Source organism: Nelumbo lutea, chromosome 5 (genome assembly GCF_056320005.1).
Source record: "Nelumbo lutea isolate HS-2025 chromosome 5, American lotus-T2T, whole genome shotgun sequence".
Taxonomy (NCBI): Eukaryota; Viridiplantae; Streptophyta; class Magnoliopsida; order Proteales; family Nelumbonaceae; genus Nelumbo; species Nelumbo lutea.
In genome coordinates, this window is record NC_142688.1 from 86,481,342 (window position 1) to 86,509,112 (window position 27,771).

Below are 27,771 nucleotides of genomic sequence, written 5' to 3' on the forward strand. Positions count from 1 at the left end.
ATACAGCATGGAAAACTCCAAGAAAGGAAATGTTCCTTTCAGGCACGGAGTCACTCTCTCCAAGAAGATGTCTCCCAAGACTTCTGAGGATATTGATGGCATGAAAGATGTTACCTATGCCTCTGCCGTAGGGAGCATCATGTATGCCATGCTGTGCATTTGCCCTGACATTGCTCAGGCAGTGAGTGTAGTAAGCAGATTTCAGGCCAACCCAGGGCAGGAGCATTGGACTGCTGTGAAAAACATACTTAAGTACCTTCGAAGGACAAAAGAGTTTTGTCTAGTATTCGATGTAGCTCACTACAGATCCAAGGGTATACAGATGTCAATTTCTAGTTGGATCCAGATGATAGAATGTCTACATCTGGATATGTTTTCACGATAGGATCGTGTGCTGTTTCCTGAATGTCAGCAAACAGGTGTCCTGAGCAGCAAATTAATAGTCCACAACCAAAGCCGAATGCATTGCCGTAAGTGAGGCTACCTTATGAATGAAGGTGTTCATTCCTAAATTTGGAATTCAGCACATCACGCATTCTACTGTTGTATGACAACAGGAGGTTGATTTTAAGAGGTAGCATCAGCGGAGAATGTGGTAGACCCATTGACTAAGCCATTGACACAGAAAGTGCTTGAGAAACACGTGGAAAGCATGGGACTCCGGTTAGTACCTGATTGGACCTAAGTGCAAGTGGGAGTTGTTAGACAGTTTTGTATGCCCTTAGCTTCAATCAAAATGATGTACTTTATGAATTTATTGAAATGAATAAAAGTGCATATTTGATTCATGTTCCCAAGGAGGATCCAAACACTGCTCCCACTGAAGTTGGCACAGTGTATGATGGAGCAGAATCAGCAGTGTTCTTCTCCAAAAACTCTGTCCTTCGCAAGAATCGGCAGGATGGCACGTGAGCACTGTTTCCTATTAATTCTTTCCAAAGAACTGATGTCAAGATTGAATATTGACTTCTCCCACAACTGGTGATCGAACTGGCAAATAGGGGCGGTAGGAACAGGGAGGCGGCAAGAAAGAATTTTGCAGGGATGCTTACTTCTTTCTTCTGTGATTTCAACACTCAAGAGGATCTGATTATGTGTCTTATAAAGGCTGCCTCCCCTCCTTCTTTTGTTAACCTAAAAGATAAGCTCCTAATCCAATTAGGAGCTGCTTATCCAAATCATATTTGGATCAGCCTTCTCTTTAGGTGATAAGGATAAACCCTTATCTTATCTGAAGATTAGATCAGCTTTCTCCTAATCTCATTAGGAGGTTTCTAGATCTGAATCACATTCAGATCGGGACTCTCTTAGTGGATAGGGTCAAGACCTTATCCTATCTGCTAATCCATCTTAGCATTCGCCCCTTTAATTGACTAATTAAATAGCCCAATTCGAAATGGGCTTTAGGCACATTAAGCTTATGTACTCACTTAACCTTCCTAACTACTACCCAGTTGGGCTTCCATGTATGGCGTGGGACCCAAGCATTGATCTACAGATCAGCCACATGGGTTCGGCCCAACCTTTGTCACAAGGCCTGGCCGAATACACTGTTATGGACGGTGCACCCCCTGAAATCCATCAAATGGGCTCTGTGGGCCCAACACTTTCCCTAAGTGGTCCCTGGCCCAAGCTAACTTGTAACACCCAGGGACTGTGGGCAAATGCAAGATTAGCCTATCAGGTATTATCCTCAATGGTCTTATACTTAGCCTCTCAGCCCATAATGATCATACACTGCCCGACAAGAGAGGACCTCTCCCTCGGCTGCAAGGAACAATGTTGCATTCTCTGCTTATAAGGATCCTGGGAATTAAAACCTTTCGCAAACATTTTAGAAACCATAATGTATATATATACTTTTATATCTCATATAAAATATATTTTGCAAAACAAATCTCAACGATTGAAAGCGGCTGCTGGCAGTCTTGGTTTCCATCAGTGAGAGTGCATCCCCGATCATTACCTTTGTCCGACAAAGGGGCTGATCCTATCACTATGATCACCCACTTAGATGAATTCTCAAACTGTCCCAACATACCCAGGTTTTGACCCCCACTAAGGATCTCATTGATTGGTACATCAAAGACAACCCAATCCGATACCTAGTGCAGTATCATAATCGAGTCTAGGGGTCGGGTGTAACTTTCCAGTTTTGCCCATCAATCTCCAAGGTCCAGGGCAATACTAGAAATCTGGTCCAGTTCATTGATTCAATTAATCCTGCACTGTATGTACTTAGGGTATCACCCTGGTAGCTGAGACAGGCCACCCCAACCGACTTTGTGGCACCACAGTGTCAGCCTTATCAGGATAGGTCTCCCCAGACCGATCCACTAGCTGTGAACATTCTAAACTAACACGAGTCTCATTAAGTGTCAAGTTTAAGGGTATTACACAGAAACATACCAAGGGAACATGAATCAAATATGCACTTTTATTTACAATAAACTCATAAAGTACATCATTCTGATTGAAGCTAAGGGCAAACAAAACTGTCTAACAGCACCCTATTTGGTTTCCCACATTTTTAGAGACAAGTTGCTATCTCCGTCACTGAAATGGGAGGAAAATCTCATAGATGAACAAATAGGAATGGAACATAGATTAAAAGCCATATCTATGTAATTAACATGAATCAAATTAGGTTGTGGAATAATGTTTGTTATTTTATCAGAAAATGGAAAACAGACAATTTGCAAAGCTTCTTGATGACAACAAGCTTAAGGGACCAAACTATGTCGATTGGTACCATAACCTCATGTTGTTCCTAACTTCCGAGAAGTTAGATAAAGTGGCTAAAAATCCTACCTCGGAGCGTCTTGGTGATAGGGCTTCTGAGGCCCAAAGGAGGGAATTTCAAGATTGGGAGGAGGAAAACTCCCGCCCGCTGCTATATCATTGCCTCCCTGGACAATCCGATACAAAGGCAGTTCAATCATATCAAACTTTCCAAGGACATATTTAACAGTCTAAAGACAATGTACAAAGAGCAAAACCATTCTACTCGGCAGAAGGTCCTGAAACAGTTCATGACTGCGCAAATTTCCAAGGGGTAGCAAGTTCATGACCATTGTTTTCGGATGATGGGTTACATTAATGAGCTTAAGGCTCTTGGACCCAGGATAGATCTTGTGACCCAAGTGGATGTCGTCCTTAATTCTTTGCCTCCTTCCTTTAATTCGTTCATCATGAACTATAACATAAATAAGCTGACTGTCAGCGTTCAGGAATTTAGCAATATGTTGTAGAGGGCTGAAGAATTGATTAAAAAGGATGAGCCTGAGGCTATGCTTGTTGAAGCTAGCAAATCAGGTAAGAAAAAGAGGAAGGCAAAGAAGCCTCAAAAGAAAGCCACTAAGCCAAAAAAGTAGAAGAAAGACAGGGCATCAGATGCATGTCACTTCTGCAAGTAGACTGGCCACTGGAAGAGGAATTGTCCTCAATAACTGGAATCCAACAAAGGTAATTTTGAATCTTGTGTCATAGAAACAAATTTATTGGTGGCTTCTGCGTCCTGGTGTATTGACTCTGGGGCTTCAACTCATGTGTGAAACTCACTGTAGGGGTTCAAAGTAAGCAGAAGGCTAAATGAAGGTGAAATGATGCTCTACTTGGGGACTTCTGCAAGTGTTGCAACTGTGACCATAGGAACCATAAAACTATTTTTTAGAGAAGGATCTATTTGTTAGACTGTTGTATGCCCTTAGCTCCAATCAGAATGATGTACATTATGAATTTATTGTAAATGAATAAAGTACATTTGATTCGTGTTCCTGTGGTGTGTTTCTGTGTAATACTCTTAAACTAGACACTTATGAGACTCATGTTAGTTTAGAACGTTCACAGCCATTGGATAAGTCTGGGGAGATTTATCCTGCCAAGGCTAACACTGTTGCACTGCTAAATGTTGGGGTGGCCTGTCTTAGCCGCCTGGGTGAGACCCAAGGCACAAGCAGTGTAGGATTAATTGAATATTTGAAATAGACCAGATTTCCAGTATTGCCCTAGACCTTGGAGATTGATGGGAAAAACTGAAAAGTTACACCTGATCCCTACACTCGATTATGATACTACACTAGGTGTTGAATTGGGCTGTCTTTGATATGCCAATCAATGAGATCCTTAGCAGGGGTCAAAACCTGGGTATGTTGGGACAGTCTAAGAATTCATCTGAGTGGGTGATCATAGTGACAGGATCAGCCCCTTTGTCGGACAAAGGTAATGATCGAGGATGCACTCTCTCTGATGGAAACCAAGACTACCGGCAGCCGATTACAATCGTTGAGATTTGTTTTGCAAAATATATTTTATATGAGATATAAAAGTATATATATATATATATATATATATTACGGTTTCTAAACCTTGCAAAAGGTTTTAATTCCTGGGATCCATGTGAGTAGAGAGTGCAACACTGTTCCTTGCAGCCGAGGGAGAGGTCCTCTCTTGTCGAGCAATGTTTGATCATTATCGGCTGAGAGGTTAAGTGTAAGGACATTGATGGTAATACATGATGGGTTAATCTTGCATTTGCCCACAGTCCCTGGGTGTTACAAGGTGGCTTGGCCCAGGGACCACTTAGGGTAAGTGTTGGGCCCATAGAGCCCATGTGATGGGTTTCAGGGGGTGCAATGTACATAACAGTGTATTCGGCCAGGCCTTGTAACAAAGGCTAGGCTGAACCTATGTGGCTGATGTGTAGATCAATGTTTGGGTCCCATGCCATACAAGGAAGCCCAACTAGGCAGTAGTTTGAAAGGCTAAGTGAGCACATAACCTTATTGGGCCTAAAGCCCATTTCGATATGGGTTGATTTGATCAGTTAAATAAGGGGTGAATTCTGAAATTAGATTAGTAGATAGGATTGGGTCTTAACCCTATCCACTTAGAGAGTCCAGATCTGAATGTGATTCAGATATGGAAACTTCTAATAGGATTCAGAGGGGGCTGATCTAATCTGTAGATAAAATAAGGGTTTACCCTTATCACTTAAGGGGAATTCTAATCCAAATATGATTTGGATCAGCAACTCCTAATGGGATTAGGAGCTGATCCCTTTAAGCTTATAAAAGGAGGAAGGGGCAGTAGCCTTTAGAAGATATTCAAATATTCACATCCTCTTCAGAGTTGGTATCACAGAAGAGAGAATTCAGCATCACTGCGCTAAATTTCTCTTGCCGCCTCCTTGTTGCCGCCATATCTGCCAATTCGATCTCCTGTTGCCAGTAGAAGTGATCAAGATTGGATCTTGATATCAGTCCTTTGTCAAAGGGCTGATTGGAAGTAGTGCTCATGTGCCATCTAGTTGATTCTTGCGAAGGATCTGGTTCTTGTGGAGAATGCTGTTGATTCTGCTCCATCCTGCATTGCACCATCTTCAATGGGAACAATTTTTGGTTCCTTCCTTGGGCGTGAACACCTCTATTGGGAGATACTATTTCTCCGTATCAGGTATGTCCCTCTCCTGCTGTTTTTGTTCAGATCTGGTTCGGATCTTGGTTCAAGATTGATCATTGAAAAATATGATTTTTCTAAAATAGGGAATACGATTCCCAATAGGATGGAGAGAAATTTTGAAATTCGCCCTTTCTATTCCATAAGATTCGGGCGTCCATACGATTGGTATCTAATCCCTTCAGTATTGTACTCGAAGATTGTCTTTTTGTACAGAATTTAAGAAGAAATTTGATTTCTGTCTCAAAACTGTGTGTGGATGGATATTCTGTCTTTTTTAGTAATACGATTACTATTAAAAGAAACAATAAATTCATCGCATACGGGGAACTAGAGAATGGTCTCTCTGTTCTACTTCCTTCTCTAGAAACTAACATAGCCAAAACTACGTCGGGTGATATTCCCAAGAAAAGAGTACGTGATACAGTTAATCCCCCGTGCCTGTGGCATTACCGACTTGGCCATATCGGTGTTGACTAAATCACAAGACTGGTAAAGGATGGTCCTTTAGATTTTCTAACTGTAGAAGATCTTTCCACTTGTGAGCCTTGCCTTCAGGGTAAGCTGACAAAGTGGCCATTTAACGGTAAGCGTGAAAGATGTACAGGCATGCTTGACCTTATAAATACTGATGTATGTGGTTCCCTGAGTGTTAGGACCCATAACCAGCATGTGTACTTCATTACATTTACCGATGATTATTCTCGGAATGGTTGCGTGTACTTAATGAGACATAAGTCCGAATCCTTTGAGAAGTTCAAAGAGTTCAGACAAGAGGTCGAGAAACAATTAGGGAGAGAAATTAAGTCCCTTCGATCAGATCGAGGTGGCGAGTATCTCTCTCACGAATTCAGGGACTATTTGAAGGTTAATGAGATAGTATCACAATTAGCTCCTTCTGCTACACCACAGCTTAATGGTGTTTCAGAGAGGAGGAATAGGACCTTATTGGATATGGTCCGGTCACTTCTCATCCACTCAAAGTTGCCCACATCCTTTTGGAGTTTCGAATTAGAGACTACAATATACATGCTGAACCGGGTTCCAACCAAATTAGTTCCGTAGATTCCCTATGAGCTTTGGATTGGAAAGAAACCAAGTGTATGACACTTGAAGGTTTAGGGTTGTCCCGTGCACATTAAAAGAACGAGTGTAGACAAATTGGAATTCAAGACCAGACGTTGCCTATTCGTAGGCTACCCAAAAGGCTCTGTGGGTTACCTATTGTATGACCCAAGTGAGCAGAAGATGTTCTACAGTTGAAATGCGCAATTCTTGGAAAATGATTACATCCTAAACAATCATCATCAGGAAATTGTTCTTGATGAGGAGGGCTCAGATGTAGTGGGAGGTGCCCCACAAGTTTCAGGTAGTGACCAACCTAGAAGATCTACCCGGGTATCCAGGCCACCAGTCCGTTTTGGCTATGACCAGGATAGCTACCTAGTGGAAGCCTTGACTAGTGAGGAGGATCCCGTGACTTATGCAAAATCTATGTTGAACATAGATTCCCTGAAGTGGGTAGATGCCATGAAAGCTGAGATGGACTCAATGGAGACCAATGGAGTCTGGACTCTAGTAGATCCGCCCCCTGGGGTAAAAGCAATTGGCTGCAAATGGATCTATAAGAGGAAGAAGGGCACCGATGGCAGAGTTGAGAACTACAAAGCTCGTCTGGTGGCAAAAGGGTATACTCAGAAAGAGGGCATCGATTATGAGGAAACATTTTTTCCTGTTGCCATGCTTAAATCCATTAGGATCATGCTAGCTGTAGCAGCATACCATGACTACAAGATTTGGAAAATGGATGTCAAAACTGTGTTCCTGAATGGAGATCTTACAAAAGATATCTATATGCAGCAACCGCAAGGTTTCATAATTGTGGGTCAAGAACACAGGGTATGTAAATTGAATAGATCCATATATGGACTTAAGCAAGCTTCTAGGTGTTGGAACATCCAGTTTAACTCTACTATCAAAAGATTTGACTTTGAGCAGAATCCAGATGAACCCTGTGTATATAAGAAAACCAGTGGTGATAAGGTTACATTTCTGGTTCTGTATGTAGATGATATTCTACTCATTGGGAATGATGTAGGAATGTTGACTACGGTGAAAATATGGCTTTCACAGCAATTCTCCATGAAGGATTTTGGAGAAGCCTCCTATATATTAGGTCTTCGACTCTATAGAGATAGATCGAAGTGGCTAATAGGATTATCCCAATCTGCTTACATTGACAAAATTGTCAAGAGATACAGCATGGAGAACTCTAAGAAAGGAAATGTTCCTTTCAAGCTCAAAGTCACTCTCTCCAAGAAGATGTCTCCTAAGACCTCTGAGGAGATTAAGGGCCTGAAAGATGTTCCCTATGCCTTAGCCGTAGGGAGCATCATGTATGCCATGTTGTGCACTCGTCCTGACATTGCTCATGCAGTGAATGTGGTAAGCAGATTTCAGGCCAACCCAGGGCTGGAGCACTAGTTTTGTCTGGTATTCAATGGTAGCTCACTACAGATCCAGGGGTATATTGATGCCGATTTCCAGTCGGATCCAAATGATAGAAAGTCTACATCTGGGTATGTTTTCATAATAGGATCGCGTGTTGTTTGTTGGAAAAACAGCAAACAGGGGTCCACGACAGACTCCACAACCAAAGCCGAATAGATTGCTGTAAATGAAGCTGCCAAGAAAGTCGTGTGAATGAAGAAGTTCGTTCACGAATTGGGAGTAGTTCCATCCAGCACATCACCCATCCCATTGTTGTGTGACACCAATGGTGCGATTGCTCAGGCTAAGGAGCAACGAGCCTTCTCGAAGTCGAATCACATTGAGAGGAAGTACCATGTACTATGGGAGATTGTTGGTAGAGGGGACGTCCTGATTGAAAAGGTAGTGTCAATGAAGAATGTAGTAGACTCATTGATTAAGCCACTCACACAGAAAGTGTTTGAGAAACACGTGGAAAGTATGGGACTCCGACTTATACCAGATTGGACCTAAGTGCAAGTGGGAGCTGTTAGACAGTTGTATGCCCTTAGCTCCAATCAGAATGATGTACACTATGACACTTATTGTAAATGAATAATATTTGATTCATGTTCCTGTTAGACAGTTTTGTATGCCCTTAGCTCCAATCAGTTTTGATGTACTTTTGACATTTAGTGTAAATGAATAAAGTGAATGTTTGATTCATGTTGTGTGGTATGTTTCTGTAAGACCCTTATACTAGACACTTAATGAGACTCGTGTTAGTTTAGAATGTTCACAGCCATTGGATAAGTCTGGGGAGGGGTGGCCTGTCTCATCCGCCAGGGTGAGACCCAAGGCACATGCAGTGTAGGATTACTTGAATCTTTGAATCGGACCAGATTTCCAGTATTGGCTTAGACCTTAGAGATTGATGGGCAAAACTAGAAAGTTACACCTGACCCTTAAACTCAATTATGATACTGCACTAGGTGTCAGATTGAGCTGTCTTTGATATGCCAATCAGTGAGATCCTTAGCGGGGGTCAAAACCTGGGTATGTTGGGATAGTTTGAGAATTCATCTGAGTGGGTGATCATAGTGATAGGATCAACCCTCTAATGGAAATCAAACTGCCAACAGTTGATTTCTATCATTGGTATTTTGTTTTGCAAAATTTATATATAAGATATATAGATATATATGGTTTCAAAAGGTTTGCATATGGTTTTAATTCCCGGGATCCATGTGAGTAGAGAGTGCAGCACTGTTCCTTGCAGTCGAGGGAGAGGTCCTCTCTTGTCGGGCAGTGTTTGATCATTATGGGCTGAGAGGTTAAGTGTAAGGCCATTTAAGGTTATACCTGATGGGCTAATCTTGCCTCTGCCCATAGTCCCTGGGTTTTTATAAGATAGCTTGACCCAGGGACCACTTAGTGTAAGTGTTGGGCCCATAAAGTCCATGTGATGGGCTCAAGGGGTTAACTGGGCTTTCTAGTGAATTCGGGTAGGCCTTGTAACAAAGGCTGGGCCAAACCCATGTGGTTGATGTGTAGATCAATGCTTGGGTCCCATGCCATACAAAGAAGCCCAACTAGGCAGCAGTTTGGAAGCCTATTGAGCACTTGATACATATTGGGCCTAAAGCCCATTTCGAACTGGGCTGATTTGATCAGTCACTTAAAGGGGCGGATCTGAGATTAGGTCAAGATAAAAATGATTGAATCTTAACCCTATCCACTCATGGAGACCAAATTCAAATCAGGATTTGAATCTAGTAACCTCCTGACAAGATCAGGAGTGGGCTGATCTAATCGGCAGATAGGATTAAGAAGACTCCTTATCCAAATACAGATTTGGATTAGGATAACTCCTAATGAGATTAGGAGGTTTCTTAATCACTAAGAAAAGAGGGGAGAAACCCTAATTCGAATTACAAGAATTTGAACAATAAGGGATTTCGCAGATTAGACTGCATTCTTGATATAGGATCTCAAAAACCCTAGATAAGAAAAGCAGTTCGCCATTTTCTTCTCTAGTCTTCTCCTCTAGCAGCCACCACCATCTACTACCAGTTCGAGTTCTTTGTGACGGAAGATCAAGAAAAGTTCTTGATTGTGTGTGGTGCTCACTACTTTGATCGAGTTCTTCAGAAGAACCTGGTTCGTGGGACGAACACTACTGGTTCTGTTCCATCATCCCTGTGTCATCTTCAGTGAGAGCAGTTATTGGGATTTTATTTGGGCGTGAACACTGACGTTGGGAGATACTGCTTCTCCAAATCTGGTATATCCCTCCCCTTCTCTTTTGGTTCAAAACTGGTTCGGTTTTGATTCAAGATAAATCCTGGAAAATTCAGGGTATATGATTCCCATTTGAAAGAATGGCAAGAAATTTTTGAAATTCGCCCACCCATTCCGCAACCTTTTTGGCATCCATATGATGAATCTTACCATTCTTTCAATGGTATAAACATTTGCAAAAGGTTTTAATTTCTGGGATCCATGTGAGCATAGAGTGCAGCACTGTGCCTTGTGATAGCTATAAATATATAACCCTAGCAAGTGCACTAGTTATCAAGTAGTATAAAATATCGTTCCCACGGGGATTTAACAAAATAAGTATTAGAACCACAGCCTTTCATAATTATCTGGACAAACGAAATTTAGATTTGAGCAAGAACTACTAAAAATAAACACTAGAAAGAGAAAATAGAAACAAAGGTGATCACTAACTGAATATGCAATGGATGAAATCGATAGGACTTTTGGTCCACCTAACCAATGTAATGAATATTGATGGGTTTGATTAACCAAGATTATTTGTCATTCCCATAAGCTGAGGTCTTCCCAATTTTATTTAATATTCTCTCTCAAGATATACTAAACCTACGCCCATCAGGTAACCCTTTGATCTCTTGAGTAGAGCTCTCAAGATGGAAGTGCATTAAGTCCAAGAAAAAACCATTAAATTTAGATGAATCATGCATATATATCTCTATATACCATTCAATTCACACTATGAATTATTCAGTCGATTATGTGAATTCTTCTCTCGATTCATTCACATAACACAAATCAATTAAGAGGTGGCCAAGCTCTTAATTGCATTAAGCACAATAATTCATAGACTATATGGAAATCACAATCTTGGATAAATCACAGAGATAAAAATATATTCATTAATATGGTTAGGCTTTCCATAGTCCTAGCAAGAAATAAATCAATTCATGATAAAAGAATTAAAACAAACAAAGGAAAAGAAAGAACTCTTGAAATCGCCCATGGTGCTGAAACATCCTCTTCTTGCCGCCACCTTCTTCTTGAAGTTTCTTGAATTCTTGATCTCCTTTCCTCTCTTTCTTGACTTCTTTTCTCCTCTCGACTGATTTCTCAATGCAATTCGTAATCCCCTCCAAAGATTGAGTGATCCTTAGGTTGGTCCCCCCCCCCCCCCCTTTATATTATTTTAAAGGGGAGGGGGTGGTCTCCTACTTCCTCTTGAAGTTTAACTTACAAGAATAGAAAGTCCTATTCTAATCCTATTCTTATCTCTTAATCTAATGAACTCAATCCTTTTATCTTTCTAATATTACATCAAGAATTTATATCTGGAAGGACTCTTTTCAGTTCCTTCTTCTTGGATTCGTATTAGACCTCCTCTGCGAATTGGGCTTCAGCCAGGCTTTTCTACAAGTTGGGCTTCAGCTGCGGATTGGGCCTTTCTACGAATTTTCCCCGACTTCGGGCCCAGATTTGTCCTTGATGCAGGCCGAATCTGTGAAAGTTCAAACATGAAAGTTGTGGCTTCTTCTCTTATCTTTCTAGTGGGTCTTGAATTAGCTTAATCAGAGTTTGGATATGCGAGTTAGGCCCAGATTACTGAACATTGCCGAAACTGTGAAAAATCATCCGATTTGCCTTTCTTTGCTCCTGATGCATTATTTCATGCCCTGAACTGAAATACTAGAGATATGAGTCCAATTAAGTACTAATTCAGTATAAAAGATAGAATATTATGGGATAAAATATGATAGATTTTATTCTCATCAAATCCCCCCACACTTAAACTCTTGCCCGTCCTCGGGCAAGACAAAACTCAAACAAGAAATAAAGCAAGAAAAAACTAACTTTCCTACCTATTTTTAAACTCAACTCTCCTTCCTCTTTCTCCACAAATATTCTATGTTAACTATTGCAAACCATTAAATCAAGACAACCAAGTTCTACTCAACTCATTTATCAACCACTCCCTTTTTTGCAACTACAAACCAGGTAGTAAACTAGAGAAAACATTTTTACTTGCTCTCCATTTTTTTTTCTTTTTTTTTTCTTGGTGGAAGTGAGTGCATTTTATGCTCCATCTCACTGTTAGGATTACTTGGTCAATAGGTGCATTTTATGCTCCATCCTATTGATTGAATTGCTGGCTAGTAGGTGCATTTTATGCTCCATCCTACTATTGAATTGCTTGGTTGGTAGGTGCATTTTATGATCTGTCCTACCAATTGAATTACTTGGTAAAATATTTACCCTATTTACTTAAACCTGAATTTAGGACTAGCTTAACTGAAAATGGCTTCAGATAGGTCGTGTACTTCTTAATTGTACCTCATTACTAGGTCCACAAGAATTTTCCTAGAACATTGTTTCAATTGATTCCAAAAGAGTTGAGTCTTCTTTTTTTTTTGGATAAATCATAAGAAAACGACCTAAATAAAAAACACAACCTAAATAATAAATCCTAAATCCCCTCCCCCACACATAAAACTTACGTTGTCCCCAATGTGAGGTTAAATGCAAAGAAAGGGCAACAAAAGTAAACTAGAAATGTAAAAAACAAAAAGAAAAAGGAAAAAAACAAACTTCCCTATCATGAATCAGACCCTCTAACTCTTGTGGTTTCAGCTTTCGGTGTGCTCCCCTTCCATCCATCATGGGTGGGTTTAAATATGGAACAGGGGCCTGCAAAACAGAGGGCAATAGTCTCTTATTAGAAATTGGTAACATAATATAATGAGCATTACCTTGTCCTTCTTGACCGTCCTCCAAATAGTTCAGAACCTCCTTAACTTCCTCATCCAAGTTATCTTTCAAAACTCTTTCAGGGTAAGGGAGAGGAAGTTTAATAGCATCTAAACTCAGTTTGGGTGCACTACCTTCGATTTCCATTTGAGAATCGGCTGCCTCAACTTCCTTGTCATCATTCTGGGTCTCATGAATGGCATTCACTTGCTCCCTTGGGTTCTTCTCTATATTGCTAGGCAATCATCCCTCTCTTCTTTCCGACAACAGATTTACAATTTGCCCCACTTGAACTTTTAAGTTCTTGATTGATGCTTCATGACTTAAGAACCTCTTATCATGCTCTTGGAACCTTGCTTCAGTAGCATTAATGAACTTAGAGATCATTTCTTCCAGATTACTCTTTTTTTCTTGTGGAGGCAACTGTTGTTGGAATCCCATGGGTGTCTTTGGTTGATTGTTGCTCCATAAAAGTTTGGATGATTCCTCCACCCTGGGTTGTATGTATTTGAATATGGGTTGAAGTTTGACCTGCCAGCATGAGAGATAAAATTAGTATGTCCTATTTGACCACATAAATCGCATGGGATGCTAGAAGATGTATTAATTGCTGCAATATTAAAAGTATCCAATTTCTTATTCTGATTAGCAAGTTGAGCTGATATGGCTACAAGGGGATCGATATGGTGTACTCCCTTTTGATGGGTTTGGTCATTACTCCATTGGAAGCTGTTTGATACCATTTCTTCCACTAGATGATAGGCTTCCTCTGGAGTTTTCCTCATAATTGTGCCACCTGCTGCTTCATCAATAATGGAGTAATACCATTATGAAAAGTTTGAATTTGATGCCAAACTGGTATTCCATGGTGAGGATACTTCCCAAGCATATCTTTATATAAAGAAAGAATTTGAACAAAAATAATAAAAAAAACAAACAAAATAAAATAATAAAAATAGAAATAACAATCCAAATTAATCAATGTTAACAAGTTCTAATATTATTTTAGGATTAAATCCCCGGCAACGGTGCCAAAAACTTGATAGCTATAAATATATAACCCTAGCAAGTGCACTAGTTATCAAGTAGTATAAAATATCGTTCCCACGGGGATTTAACAAAATAAGTATTAGAACCACAACCTTTCATAATTATCTGGACAAACGAAATTCAGATTTGAGCAAGAACTACTAAAAATAAACACTAGAAAGAGAAAATAGAAACAAAGGTGATCACTAATTGAATATGCAATGGATGAAATCGATAGGACTTTTGGTCCACCTAACCAATGTAATGAATATTGATGGGTTCGATTAACCAAGATTATTTGTCATTCCCATAAGCTGAAGTCTTCCCAATTTTATTTAATATTCTCTCTCAAGATATACTAAACCTACGCCCATCAGGTAACCCTTTGATCTCTCGAGTAGAGCTCTCAAGATGGAAGTGCATTAAGTCCAAGAAAAAACCATTAAATTTAGATGAATCATGCATATATATCTCTATATACCATTCAATTCACACTATGAATTATTTAGTCGATTATGTGAATTCTTCTCTCGATTCATTCACATAACACAAATCAATTAAGAGGTGGCCAAGCTCTTAATTGCATTAAGCACAATAATTCATAGACTATATGGAAATCACAATCTTGGATAAATCATGGAGATAAAAATATATTCATTAACATGGTTAGGCTTTCCACAGTCCTAGCAAGAAATAAATCAATTCATGATAAAAGAATTAAAACAAACAAAGGAAAAGAAAGAACTCTTGAAATCGCCCATGGTGCTGAAACATCCTCTTTTTGCCGCCACCTTCTTCTTGAAGTTTCTTGAATTCTTGATCTCCTTTCCTCTCTTTCTTGACTTCTTTTCTCCTCTCCTGACTGATTTCTCAATGCAATTCATGATCCCCTCCAGAGATTGAGTGATCCTCAGGCTGGTCTGCCCCCCCCCCCCCCCCATATATAGTTTTAATGGGGAGGGGGTGGTCTCCTACTTCCTCTTGAAGTTTAACTTACAAGAATAGAAAGTCCTATTATAATCCTACACTTATCTCTTAATCTAATAAACTCAATCCTTTTATCTTTCTAATATTACATCAAGAATTTAGATCTGGAAGGATTCTTCTCAGTTTCTTGTTCTTGGATTCGTATTAGACCTCCTCTGCGAATTGGGCTTCAGCCAGGCTTTTCTGCAAGTTGGGATTCAGCTGCGGATTGGGCCTTCCTATGAAATTGCCCCAAATTCAGGCCCAGATTTGTCATCGATGCAAGCTGAATCTGCAAAAGTCCAAAACATGAAAGTTGTGGCTTCTTCTCTTATCTTTCTAGTGGGTCTTGAATCAGCTCAATCAGATCTCTAACACACGAGTTAGGTCTAGATTACTGAACGTTGTTGAAACTATAAAAAATCATCCGATTTGCCTTTCTTTGCTCCTGATGCCTTCTTTCATGCCCTGAACTGAAATACTAGAGATAAGCGTCCAATTAAGTACTAATTCAGTATAAAAGACAGAATATTAGGGGATAAAATATGATAGATTTTATTCTCATCACCTTGCAGTCGAGGGAGATGTCCTCTTTTGTCGGGCAGTGTTTGATCATTATGGGCTGAAAGGTTAAGTGTAAGGCCTTTGAGGGTTATACTTGATGGGCTAATCTTGCATCTGCCCACGGTTCCTAGGTGTTACAAGGTGGCTTGGCCCAGGGACCACTTAGTATAAGTGTTGGGCCCATAAAGTCCATGTGATGCGCTGAGAGGTTAAGTGTAAGGCCTTTGAGGGTTATACCTGATGGATTAATCTTGCATCTGTCCATAGTTCCTGGGTGTTACAAGGTGGTTTGGCCCAAGGACCACTTAGTGTAAGTGTTGAGCCCATAGAGTCAATGTGATGGGCTCAAGGGGTTCACTGGGCTTTTTAGTGAATTCGGCTAGGCCTTATAACAAAGGTTGGGCCGAACCATTGTGGCTGATGTGTAGATCAATGCTTGGGTCCCACGCCATATAAGGAAGCCCAACTGGGTAGCAGTTTGGAAGGCTAAGTGAGCACATATACTTATTGGGCCTAAAGCCCATTTTGAACTGGGTTGATTTGATCAGTTAAATAAAAGGGGTGGATTAGGGATTAAATCAGCAGATAGGATAGGGTTTTATCCCTATCCAATCAGAGAGTTCAGATCTAAATAAGATTTAGATCTAGAAACCTCCTGATGAGATCAGGAAAGGGCTGATCTAATCTACAAATAAGATAAGGACTTATCCTTATCACTTAAAGGGAATTTAGATCCTAATATGATTTGGATCAGCAACTCCTAATAGGATTAGGAGCTGATCCCTTTAAGTTATAAAAGAAGGAGGGAGCGACAGCCTATAACACATTCACATTCCAACAGAAAATATTACAGAAGAGAGAAAATAACATCTAGTAAGACTGTGTTGATTTCTCCCTACCGCCGACGCCATTGCCAGTGCATCTCCATGATAGTAGGAGTGATCAAGAAATGTTTTTGATATCAATCCTTTGTGAAAGGGCTGATTGGAAGTCATGCTCATGTGCTGTCCAGCTGATTCTTGCGAAGGATCTGGTTATTTGGAAGAACACTATTGATTTTACTCCATCCTACATTGTGCCATCTTCAGTGGGAGCAGTTTTTGGTTCCTTCCTTGGGCGTGAACACCTCCATTGGGAGATATTGTTTCTCCATATCAGGTATATCCCTTTCTTACTATTTTTGTTCAGATCTGGTTCAGTTCTTGGTTCAAGATTGATCCTTGAAAAATGAGATTTTTCTAAAATAGGAAATATGATTCCCAATAGGAAGGAGAGAAAATTTTTGAAATTCGCCCATTCTATTCCGCAAGATTTGGGCGTCCATGCGATGGATCTCTCATCCCTTCAGTTTTTGTTTTTTTTTTTGGTTTTTTGGTTCTTTGAAATTATAAACTTATTTGTTTACCAATTCTTTTATGACACTTGGTTTTCTTTTTTATTTACACTATTTTTTTTTTTTTGCTCTTTTATATGGAAGTATTCTATGTAATGTTGGTTCTTCTTGAATATTATTGGTAGATAATGAACTGTGAAGAACATTCTTTCATACACTTAATATTGAACCAATGACTAAAGTATCAATATTGTGTATCATTTAAAACAAGTTAGATATGGATACAGATATGCTATGCATGGATACAAATGAAAAATATGAGAAAGCTTTGATATACTAGGGAAACACATAAAAAATTCATAGATGCATAAATAATGCATGTATATATATATATATGTGTGTGTGTGTGTGTGTGTGTGTGTGTGTGTGTGTGTGTGTGTTTATGTATGTATGTATGTATGTATGTATGTATGTATATGTTGATGTATATGAAAAATATATTACAATTAATATAGCAGGATGCATGAATATCAAACAATACATTAATTAAGAGTCTAAGACACAAAACATAAGAACCTACTATATTTATACAAATTATTAAATCAATTATTTTCTATTTTATTATTTTTACTTTTAACATTAACAAAAAGATTAACCAAATATTAAATTCTGAAATATAAATTAAATTATCATTTAATGATTTATAGAAATATATATTTTTTACTCAAAATATATCAAATCTGTTAACTTTTATAAGATATATGTCATATGTTAATTCACAATTTTAATTACTAAAATAATTATTTCATTATTAAAATTTGAACATCTATAAATTTTTTTGAAACTAAAAGTCATTTTTTCATATAAATGTAAATTAGTGGATTTGATAGATTCAATTTAATATTATATTCTTGAATATTTTGTAAACATTTTTTTATTTCTTTTGTAAATGGTAAATATAATGTTGTTTAATATAGATTAAAATAATAACTAATAATTATAAAAATATATTAAAATTGTAAGATATATATCATGCACAAATTTATAAATTTTAAGTACTAATATATTTATTCTATAATTAATATTTTATTTGTATAAATTTCTTGGGTTTAAAATCATCATTTGATGTAAATTTGGTTTCGATATATTATTTATTTCATTTAGTTATAAAATGCTAATTTTAAATATTATTTTTTAATTTTTTGTTGGAATTGTTAATCATAAATATGTATTGTTTGTTTGGATGAAAATAAAAGTTTAGGAAACTTATTTTCTTTCATTAAATAACACAAAAGGTGAGATGGCTTAGTGGCTTACAATAGTGTTAAGAGTTCTAGTGCTATCATTAGCTGGTCTAGGTTCAACTCATGCTGCAATAAACTTATTTTAGTAGAGTGCTAATTTACCTTTCAAATTGGGTGGGACAGGTGGGGACATGTTTGGGAAATTGAGGAAAAGTTAAATAGGTTTGGGATCAGTGGTATATAGGTGGGTTAGGGAATGGGGAGGGAAATTTGCACGAGTACCCTACCCGTTTCCATTCCTAGTTGGATTTTGCAATTTTGTTAATTTTTATTTAGTTTTGAGAGAAAAGAGCTCTCACAAAACTGCTATAGATGTAATTTCCATGGATTTTATTTTCTTTTTATTTTCAACTTATTAATTATTATTGAGAGAAAACCACATGGATATCTTTTCCTTACCTCTGTTTTTGGAATTTATTAACTTAGGGGGCTTTTTTCAAAAAAATGACTGACTTTGGTTTTGAAAAGGGAAAATCTATGATACCATAAAGATATGGTTCTGGACAATGTTTTAAAAATCAACATGGAATTGGAACCACTTTGGCCACTGGTTTCCAGGTCAGTAGTTTGACCATCCGGTCTGAGTGGACAATTGGTTGCAATTTAATAAAAGTGAAAATTAAAAAAAATAATAATAAAAAAATGGCCAAAAAACCATTATTAAGGTCAAACTAGTTGATGGTTTAACCACCTGAGTCAGTGGGTCATTGATTTTTTGGCAAGATTATGGTTTATGGTGAAACCAAACCGGTTGACTAGATAGTTTCTAGGACGAATAATCTGACCATTCAAGTCAACGCTGGTTCAAAAGCCATGTTACTTGAAGAGCATTGACACATCAAAACCATCCTGTAAAAATTGATATATACAACCTGATTGATTAACACATTTATGATACTGGTTGATTGATAGCATGTTTTTTTTTTGGATATTATGTTTTTCAGGTATCATAGTATAATCCTTTTGAAAATAATAACAAAAACGATGAATTGAGATTAAAAATATTTTTTTATGACCAAACTTCCCTTTTTAATATCCTAATGTAAGACCATATGCTCTTTGTTTTCTCTCTTTCTAGGCCCGAGAGTCTCTCTTCTAATAGATTATTGTTCTTGTTGTAACATTTTCTCCTCTCACATGTCCACTCTCCTCTCCTCTCTCGTATAAAAAAATCTTTAAATTTGAGTAAAAGGTAGCTCCAAATTTAAGTTTATAGATGGATTTTTTTATCAATACCAAAAAAAAGTCATTAATAAGAAATAGGGTACAATAGGGAGAGGTAAGCTCTCTTAACTCTCCCAAGCAAACAGTAAACAAGCCATAAAAATTACAATTGAATCTAGAATAAAGACGCCTTATTCACCCCTTGTTTGGCTAATCTACCAGTAAAGTAATTGGCACTTTTGATCCAAAACACTTTAAATTCAATGCCTTGAGTCAGACACTTGAATTTCTTCTTTTCATTACTATATACCCATAGTCCATTCTACTCCTTCAACCAATTCACCACCAGTTTGGAATCCCCTTTTATTATCAATTTGCTAATGTTTAGCTCCTTGGCTCTTTGTACTTCCAAGGCATCTTGAATCCCAACCCTAAGAGAGTCACATATTCTAATTGGTCCTGAGAAAAGAGCAATTGAATTCCCTTCCTCATTCCTTATAACATCCCCAATGCTTGAGGGCCTTGGATTTCCAACATTGTTTCTATCAAAGTTCAGCTTGAAAAAACCATTGGGAGGAGGGGTCAAAGACAAAACTGAGGCCTCCCTAACTAGGGTTGAGATGGCAATTGTTCTCCAACTTCTATGCACATCGTCCATTGATAAATCTTGACAGAGTTCCAAAGACATCATCTAGTGTATTGTTCAGGTAAAAATCACCTCCATAATAGCTTCTTCTTTCATTCTCTGAATAATTCTTAATTTCTATTCTCCCAGATGGTTCAGCTAATGGCAGCCCTTCCACATCTCCATTAGACCTGTTCATGGGCCGGGTGGCCCGACGGGCCGGCCCCGGACGGGCTTGAATGTGGTTATAGGCCCGCGGGTTTAAATTCAGGCCGAAAAGCCCAACCCGCAATAAATTCGAGCCGGGCTCGAGTTTTATCAAAATAGCCCATCCCGAGCCCGGCCCGACCTGACCTAATATTAGACTTAAAGTGAGTAATGTGATTATGTCCATTTGAATACATTTTTTTATTTAAGAATGTAAAACTGTGTTTTAAAATATAAAAGAAAGGAGAAAAAAACCATCTTGTGGGCCCATTGTTCATTTAAATAGGAAAAAAAACTATCTGAATTTTTAATTATAATTTGAATAGGGAAAATTGTTTTTTTTATTAGGTCAGGCTTCGGGCTCGAGCTCGGGCCTAGCATATTTCCCTTAGTGACAAGTGAAAGCCCAGCCTGAGTCCGGCCCAGCTTGGCCCATGAACAAGTCTAATCTCCATATAATTTTTCCCTCTTCTTTGACCAACTGAAAAATGCAAAGGCAAATAAGTTTTACACATTCAGAGTCGGGGGATCCATTCGCACCCAAACAAAGAAGAAAATGGCTCACAAGTACCTTTAACAAAGTTGAAAGAGATTAATAAGTGGTAGAAATTCTCACCATTAGCCTTATAAAAAAATGCACCAATGAGGGGATAAACTTTTAGGTCTTTTACTTTGAACAAATTAGAAGTGTTTATTCTTTTTAGGAAAGCCTCCAAATAAAAACCCCCAACCCTTGGGGGATAAGTTTACCCTGAACCATTTTGTAAGAAAAGACAAACCCCTAATACCATTTGATTAAGTTAAATCTTTGGAAAAGGAAGCACATTTGAATGAACCAAAGGGAGAAAAGGTCTAAATCATTTTATCATGCTTGGAAAAATAAAAGAAAAACATCAAAAACATCCATTAAAGTCAAAGTACTAAACTTTATGTCCCTAATAGCCAATACAAGAATAACTTGGATGGTACCTGGTGTGGGGTGACCCAACCTAGACCATTCGAGGCTGGGAGGCCCAGCCCAAGAGCATCAGACCTGGGAACGAGAGATAGACAATGTATGCCCTTAGCTCCAATCAGAATGATGTACATTATGACATTTAATGTAAATGAATAAAGTACATATTTGATTCATGTTGTTATGGTGTGTTTCTGTGTAATACCCTTAAACTAGACACATATGAGACTCGTGTTAGTATAGAATCTTCACAACCATTGGATAGATCTGGGGAGATTTATCTTGCCAAGACTGACACTGATGTGCCGCCAAGTTTGTAGGGGTGGCTTGTCTCAGTTGCCAGGGTGAGACCTGAGGTACATGTAGTGTGGGTTTTCTTGAAACCCTGAACCGGACCAAAATTCCAATATTGTCCTGGACCTTGGAGATAGATGGGCAAAATTGGAATGTTACACCTAACCCCTAGACTCGATTATGATACTATACTAGGTGTCAGATTGGGCTATCTTTGATATGTCAATCAGTAAGATCCTTAGAGGGGGTCAAAACCTAGGTACATTGGGACAGTCCAGAAATTCATCTGAGTGAGTGATCATAGTGACAGGATCAGCCCCTTTGTTGGACAAAGCGAATGATCGGGGATGCGCTCTCTTTAATGGAAACCAAAACTGTCGGCTGTCAATTTCAACCATTGAAATTTGTTTTGAAAAATATATTTATATAGAGATATACATATATTTTATGGTTTCAAAATATTTGCAAAAGGTTTTAATTCCCAGGATCCATGTGAGTAGAGAGTGCAGTAGTATACCTTGTTGTTTAGGGCCCATCTAAATCTGGCTTTATGAAAGCCAAAGGGAGCCACTTTGGTTTGACCTAAATTAAACTAGGGCGTAATATTTTGTTCCCTCTATTGAAATGTGAGTGCATGTGATAGAGAGATTTATGTGATGAACTCTTTAAAAGCCTTCGAACATTAACATGAAGATGGGCCCTTTAGTAATGAGGAAATGCACCATAAAATTGGTCTATCCATTTGCTGTTGGATCTGTTGGATTGTTTCATAAGATGATAGGGGCATCATAGATAGATGTGGGATGGGACTATGTTAATTTAGAAGACTCTCTCATTGTAACTTGGCATTCACGAATAAGATGGGTGAGCACTCATTGGACAGAAAGGATTAATATAAAATGGCAATGAACCTTGTCTGACAAAGGCCAAAGGGAAAGCTCATAAGATGAGTGGATATGATTCTTCATAGAAAGTGGTGGGATTATGCAGTTGAAACAATTGGCTCCATTAATCCTATGTGATTCCCACATTTTTAGAGACATAATTCGAAGTCTCTGTCACTGTGTTAGGAGGAAAATCTCAGAGATGGAAAAATAGAAATGGAACATAGATTAAATACCATATCTATGTAGATAACATGAATCAAATAAGGTTGGGGACTAACATTAGCATTTCCCTTTATTAGAAATGACAAACGGTCAATTCACTAAACTGTTGGACAACAACAAGCTTAAGGGCCCAAATTACGTTGACTGGTATCGTAACCTTATGCTGGTCCTAACGTCCGAGAAATTGGACAAGGTAGCTGATGAGAGTAGAATTTATCATATTTTTATCCCCAATTATTCTGTCTTTTATACTAAATTAACATCTAAGTAGACTCATATCTCTTGTATTTTGGTCCAGGGTATGAAAGAAGGCATCAAGAGCAAAGAAAGACAAATCGAATGATTTTTCATAGTTTCGACATCGTTCAGTGATTTGGGCCTAACTCACGTCTCCAAACTCCGAATGGCTGGTTTAAGATCCATTGGAAAGATAATAGAAAAATCCACAACTTTTATGTTTTGGGCTTTTGCAAATTCGGCCTGCATCGAAGTCTAATCCGGGCCCGAAGTCAGGGTAATTTCGTAGGAAGGCCCAATCCGCAGCTGAAGCCCAACTCGTAGAAAAGCTTGGCTGAAGCCCAATTCGCAGAGGAAGTCTATTACGAATCCAAGAATAAGAAACTAAGAAGAATCCTTTTAGATCAAAATTTTTAATGTAATCTTAGAGTGAAAAAGGTATTGAGTTCAAGAGATAAAGAGATAAGGTCAGAATTAGGATAGGACTTTCTATTCTTGTAAGATAAACTTCAAGAGAAAGTAGGAGACCACCCCTCCCCTTTAATCTATATAAAGGAGGGGGCAGACCAGCTTTAGGTATCACTAAATCACTGGATCACTGAATCATTCAGTCATTCAACTTCTGATTTGAATCAATAAGCAAGGAGCAATCAGTCAAGAAGGGTTCAAGAAAGGTTTAAGAATTCAAGAAACTTCAAGAAGAGGAGATCTCAGCACCATGGGCGAATTGAAGAGTTCTTTCTTCCCCTTACTTTGTTTTAATTCTTCCATCATGAACTGATTTATTTCTTGCTAGGGCTATGGAAAGCCTAACCATGTTGATGAATATATTTTTATTTTCTTGATTTATCCAAAATTGTGATTTCCATATAGTCTATGAATTATTGTGTTTAATGCAATTAAGAGCTTGGCCACCTCTTAATTGATTTGGGTTATGTGAATGAATTGAGAAAGGAATTCACATAATTGACAGAATAATTCATAGTGTGAATTAAATGGTATATAGAGATATATACATGATTCATCTGAATTTAATGGTTTTCTTGGACTTAATGCACTTCCATCTTGAGAGCTCATCTCGAGAGATCGAAGGGTTACTTGATGGGCGTAGGTTTAGTATATCTCGAGAGAGAATATTAAATAAATTTGTGAAAATCTCAGTTTATGGGAATAACAATTAGTCTTGGATAATTGGACCCATCAATATTCATTGCATTGGTTAGGTGGACCTAAAGTCCTAGCGATTCCATCATTTGCATATTCGCTTAGTGATCACCCTTGTTTTTACTTTTCTTTGTTCCAGTTTTTATTTTTAGTAGTTCTTGTTTCCTTAAATCTAAATTTTGATTGTCCAAATAATTAGGGAAGACTATGATTCTAATACTTATTTTGTTAAATCCCCGTGGGAACGATATTATTATACTACTTGATAACTAGTGCACGTGCTAGAGTTATATATTTATAGTTATCAGTAGCTAAGAACCTTGCTCCAGAACATCCGGGTGATAGGGCTTTTGAAGTCCACAGGAGGGACTATCAAGAGTGGGAGGAGAAAAATTCTCTTGCCCAGTACTATATCATAGCCTCCTTAGATAATCAGATACAGCAACAATTCGATCAGATCGAATTGTCCAAGGATATCTTGGATAGTCTAAGGACAATGTATGAGGAGCATAATCATTCTACTCGTCAGAAAGTCCTGAAACAGTTCATGACTACACAAATGTCCAAGAACCAACTAGTTCATGACCATTGTCTTAAAATGATGGGATACATCAACGAACTGGAGACTATTGGATCTGGGCTAGATCATGTCACCAAGGTTGATGCCATCTTGAACTCTTTGCCTCCTTCCTTCAATTAGTTCATCATGAACTATAACATGAATAAGCTAAATGCTAGCATCCAAGAACTCAATAATATGTTGCAGATGGCCGAAGAATTGATAAAGAAGGATGAGCCCATTGCCATGCTTGTTGAAGGTGGAAAATTGGGTAAGAAGAAGAGGAAGGCGAAGAAGAAGCCTCAGAAGAAAGTTAGCAAGCCCAAAAGGTAGAGGAAGGACAAAGCATCAGATGCTTGTCACTTCTGCAAGTAGGCCGACCACTGGAAGAGGAAATGTCCTCAGTACTTGGAGATCAAGAAACAAGGTAATTTCGAACCCTTTGTCATAGAAACCAATATATTGGTAATTTCTGCTTCTTCGTGTATTGACTCCGGGGCTTCTACTCATGCATGTAATACATTGTAGGGGTTCAAGACAAGTAGAAGACTAAGTGACGGAGAGGTGATTCTTTACTTGGGGCCTTCTGCAAGTGTTGCAGCTACAACCATAGAAACTATAGAATTGTATTTTAGAGAATGATCAATTACATTAAAATATTGTCTTTATTTACCCAATTTGAGAAGAAATTTGATTTCTGTTTCAAAACAGTGTGCAAATTGATACTTTATTCTCTTTAGTAATATGATTACTATCGAAAGAAATAACAAATTCCTCGCATACGGAGAACTTAAGAATGGTCTCTATGTTCTCCATCCTTCTCTGGGAACAAATATAACCAAAACTACATTGGATAATAACCCCAAGAAAAGAACCTATGATACAGTTAATCCACGTGCTTATGGCATTACCGACTTGGCCACATTAACATAGATCGTATCACAAGGTTGATAAAGGATGGTCCTTTGGATTTTCTAACTGTAGAAGATCTTCCAACCTGTGAACCTTGCCTTCAGGGTAAGATGACGAAACAACCATTTAACGGTGAGCTTGAAAGATCGACAGGCACACTTGACCTTGTACATACTGATGTATGTGGTCCCACGAATGTTAGGACATGTAACTAGCACATTTATTTCATAACCTTTACCGATGATTACTCACGGTATGGTTATGTGTACTTAATGAGACATAAGTCTAAATCTTTTGAAAAGTTTAAAGAATCTAGACAAGTCGAGAAACAATTAGGGAGAGAAATTAAGACCCTTCGATCAGATCGAGGTAGCAAGTATCTCTCTAACGAATTCAGGGACTACTTAAAGGACAATGGGATAGTATCACAACTAGCTCCTCCTTCTACACCATAGTTAAACGATGTATTAGAAAGGAACCAGACTTTCTCGTACACTCAGAGTCACCCATATCCTTTTAATGTTACACATTAGAGACTGCGATATACGTGCTGAATTGGGTTCCAACCAAATACGTTCTAAAGACTCCCCATGTGCTTCAGACTGGTAAGAAACCAAGTGTAAGACACTTGAAGATTTGGGGTTGTCCGGCACATGTTAAAAGAACGAGTACTAACAAATTGGAATCCAAGATTAGTCATTTTCTATTTATAGGTTACCCAAAAGGCTCTGTAGGGTATTTATTCTATGACCTAGGAGAACAGAAGGTGCTTTGTAGTCGAAATGCTCATTTCTTGGAAGAGGATTACATCCTGAACAATCATTGTCAATAAGTTGTTCTTGATGAGAAGAGCTCAAGGGTAACAGAAGATGTTCCACAAGCTCCAGTTAATAACCAACCTAGGAGATCTACCCAGGATTTCAGGCCTCCAGTTCATTATGGCTATGACCAAGAAAGTTACTTGGTGGAAGCCACGACCAGTGAGGAGGACACCGAGACTTATACAGAAGCTATGTTGGACATAGATTCCTTGTAATGGGTAGGTTCCATGAGAGTAGAGATGGACTCAATGGAGACCAATGGAGCCTGGACTCTAGTAGATCCACCCCTTTGAAGGGACAGGATATCCATCACATGAATGCCGAAAGATTGTAGAATAAAGGGGCGAACTTCTAAATTTTTTTTCTCCCTGCAACTGGGAATCACATTCCCTATTTAGAAAATCATATTTTCAATTATCATTCTTGAACCATAAACAGAACCAGATCTGAACCAAAAGGAGTAGGGAGGGATTCTACCTGATACAAAGAAACAGTATCTCCCAATGGAGGTGTTCACACCCAAGGAAGGATCCAAAATTTGCTCCCACTGAAGATGGCGCAGTTCAAGGTGGAGAAGAATCAACAGTGTTCTTCCAAAAGAACTTGACCCTTCACAAGAATCAACTTGGTGGCTTGTGAATACAGCTCCAACTAATCTTTTCTCCAAAAGATTGGTATCAAGATCGAATCTTGACTACTCCTGTAGAGAAGAGGAGATCGAACTGTTGGAGGCGGCAGCTACAGGAAGGAGGCAGCAAGAGAGTATTCGTAGGGTGCAGAATTCTCTCTTGTGATTTCAGCTCTAAAGACAGGAGTTGTGTGTTGCATGTCTAAAGTCTGCCACCCCCTCCTCTTTTTATAGACTTAAAGGGAACAGCTCCCAATCCCATTAGGAGTTGCTAATCCAAATCATATTTGGATAAGAAGTCCCTTTAAGTGATAAGGGATAACCCTTATCTTATCTACAAATCAGATCAGCCATCTCCTAATCTAATTAGGAGGCTCCCAGATCTAAATCTTATTTAGATCTTGGACTCTAAGTGGATAGGGTCTGGGCCCAATCCTATCAGTTGATCCATCTCAGAATTCGCCCCTTTAAGTGACTAATCAAATTAGCCCAGTTCGAAATGGGCTTAAGGCCCATTTAAGGTTATGTATTCATTTAGCCTTCCAAACGACTGTCCAATTGGGCTTCCTTGTATGGCGTGGAACCCCAACATTAATCTACACATCAGCCACATAGGTTCGGCCCAGTCTTTGTTTCAAGGCTAGGCCGAATACACTGTTATGGACAGTGCACCCCCTAAAACCCATCTCATGGGCTTTATGGGCCCAACACTTACCCTAAGTGGTCCCTGGGCCAAGCCACCTTGTAACACCCAGGGACTGTGGGCAGACGCAAGAATAGCCCATCAGGTATTATCCTCAATGGTCTTACACTTAACTCTCAGCCCATAATGATCATACACTGCCCAACAAGAGAGGACCTCTCCCTCTACTGCAAGGAACAGTGTTGCACTCTCTGCTTATATGGATTATGGGAATTAAAACCTTTTGCCAGTCATTTTGAAACCATAATA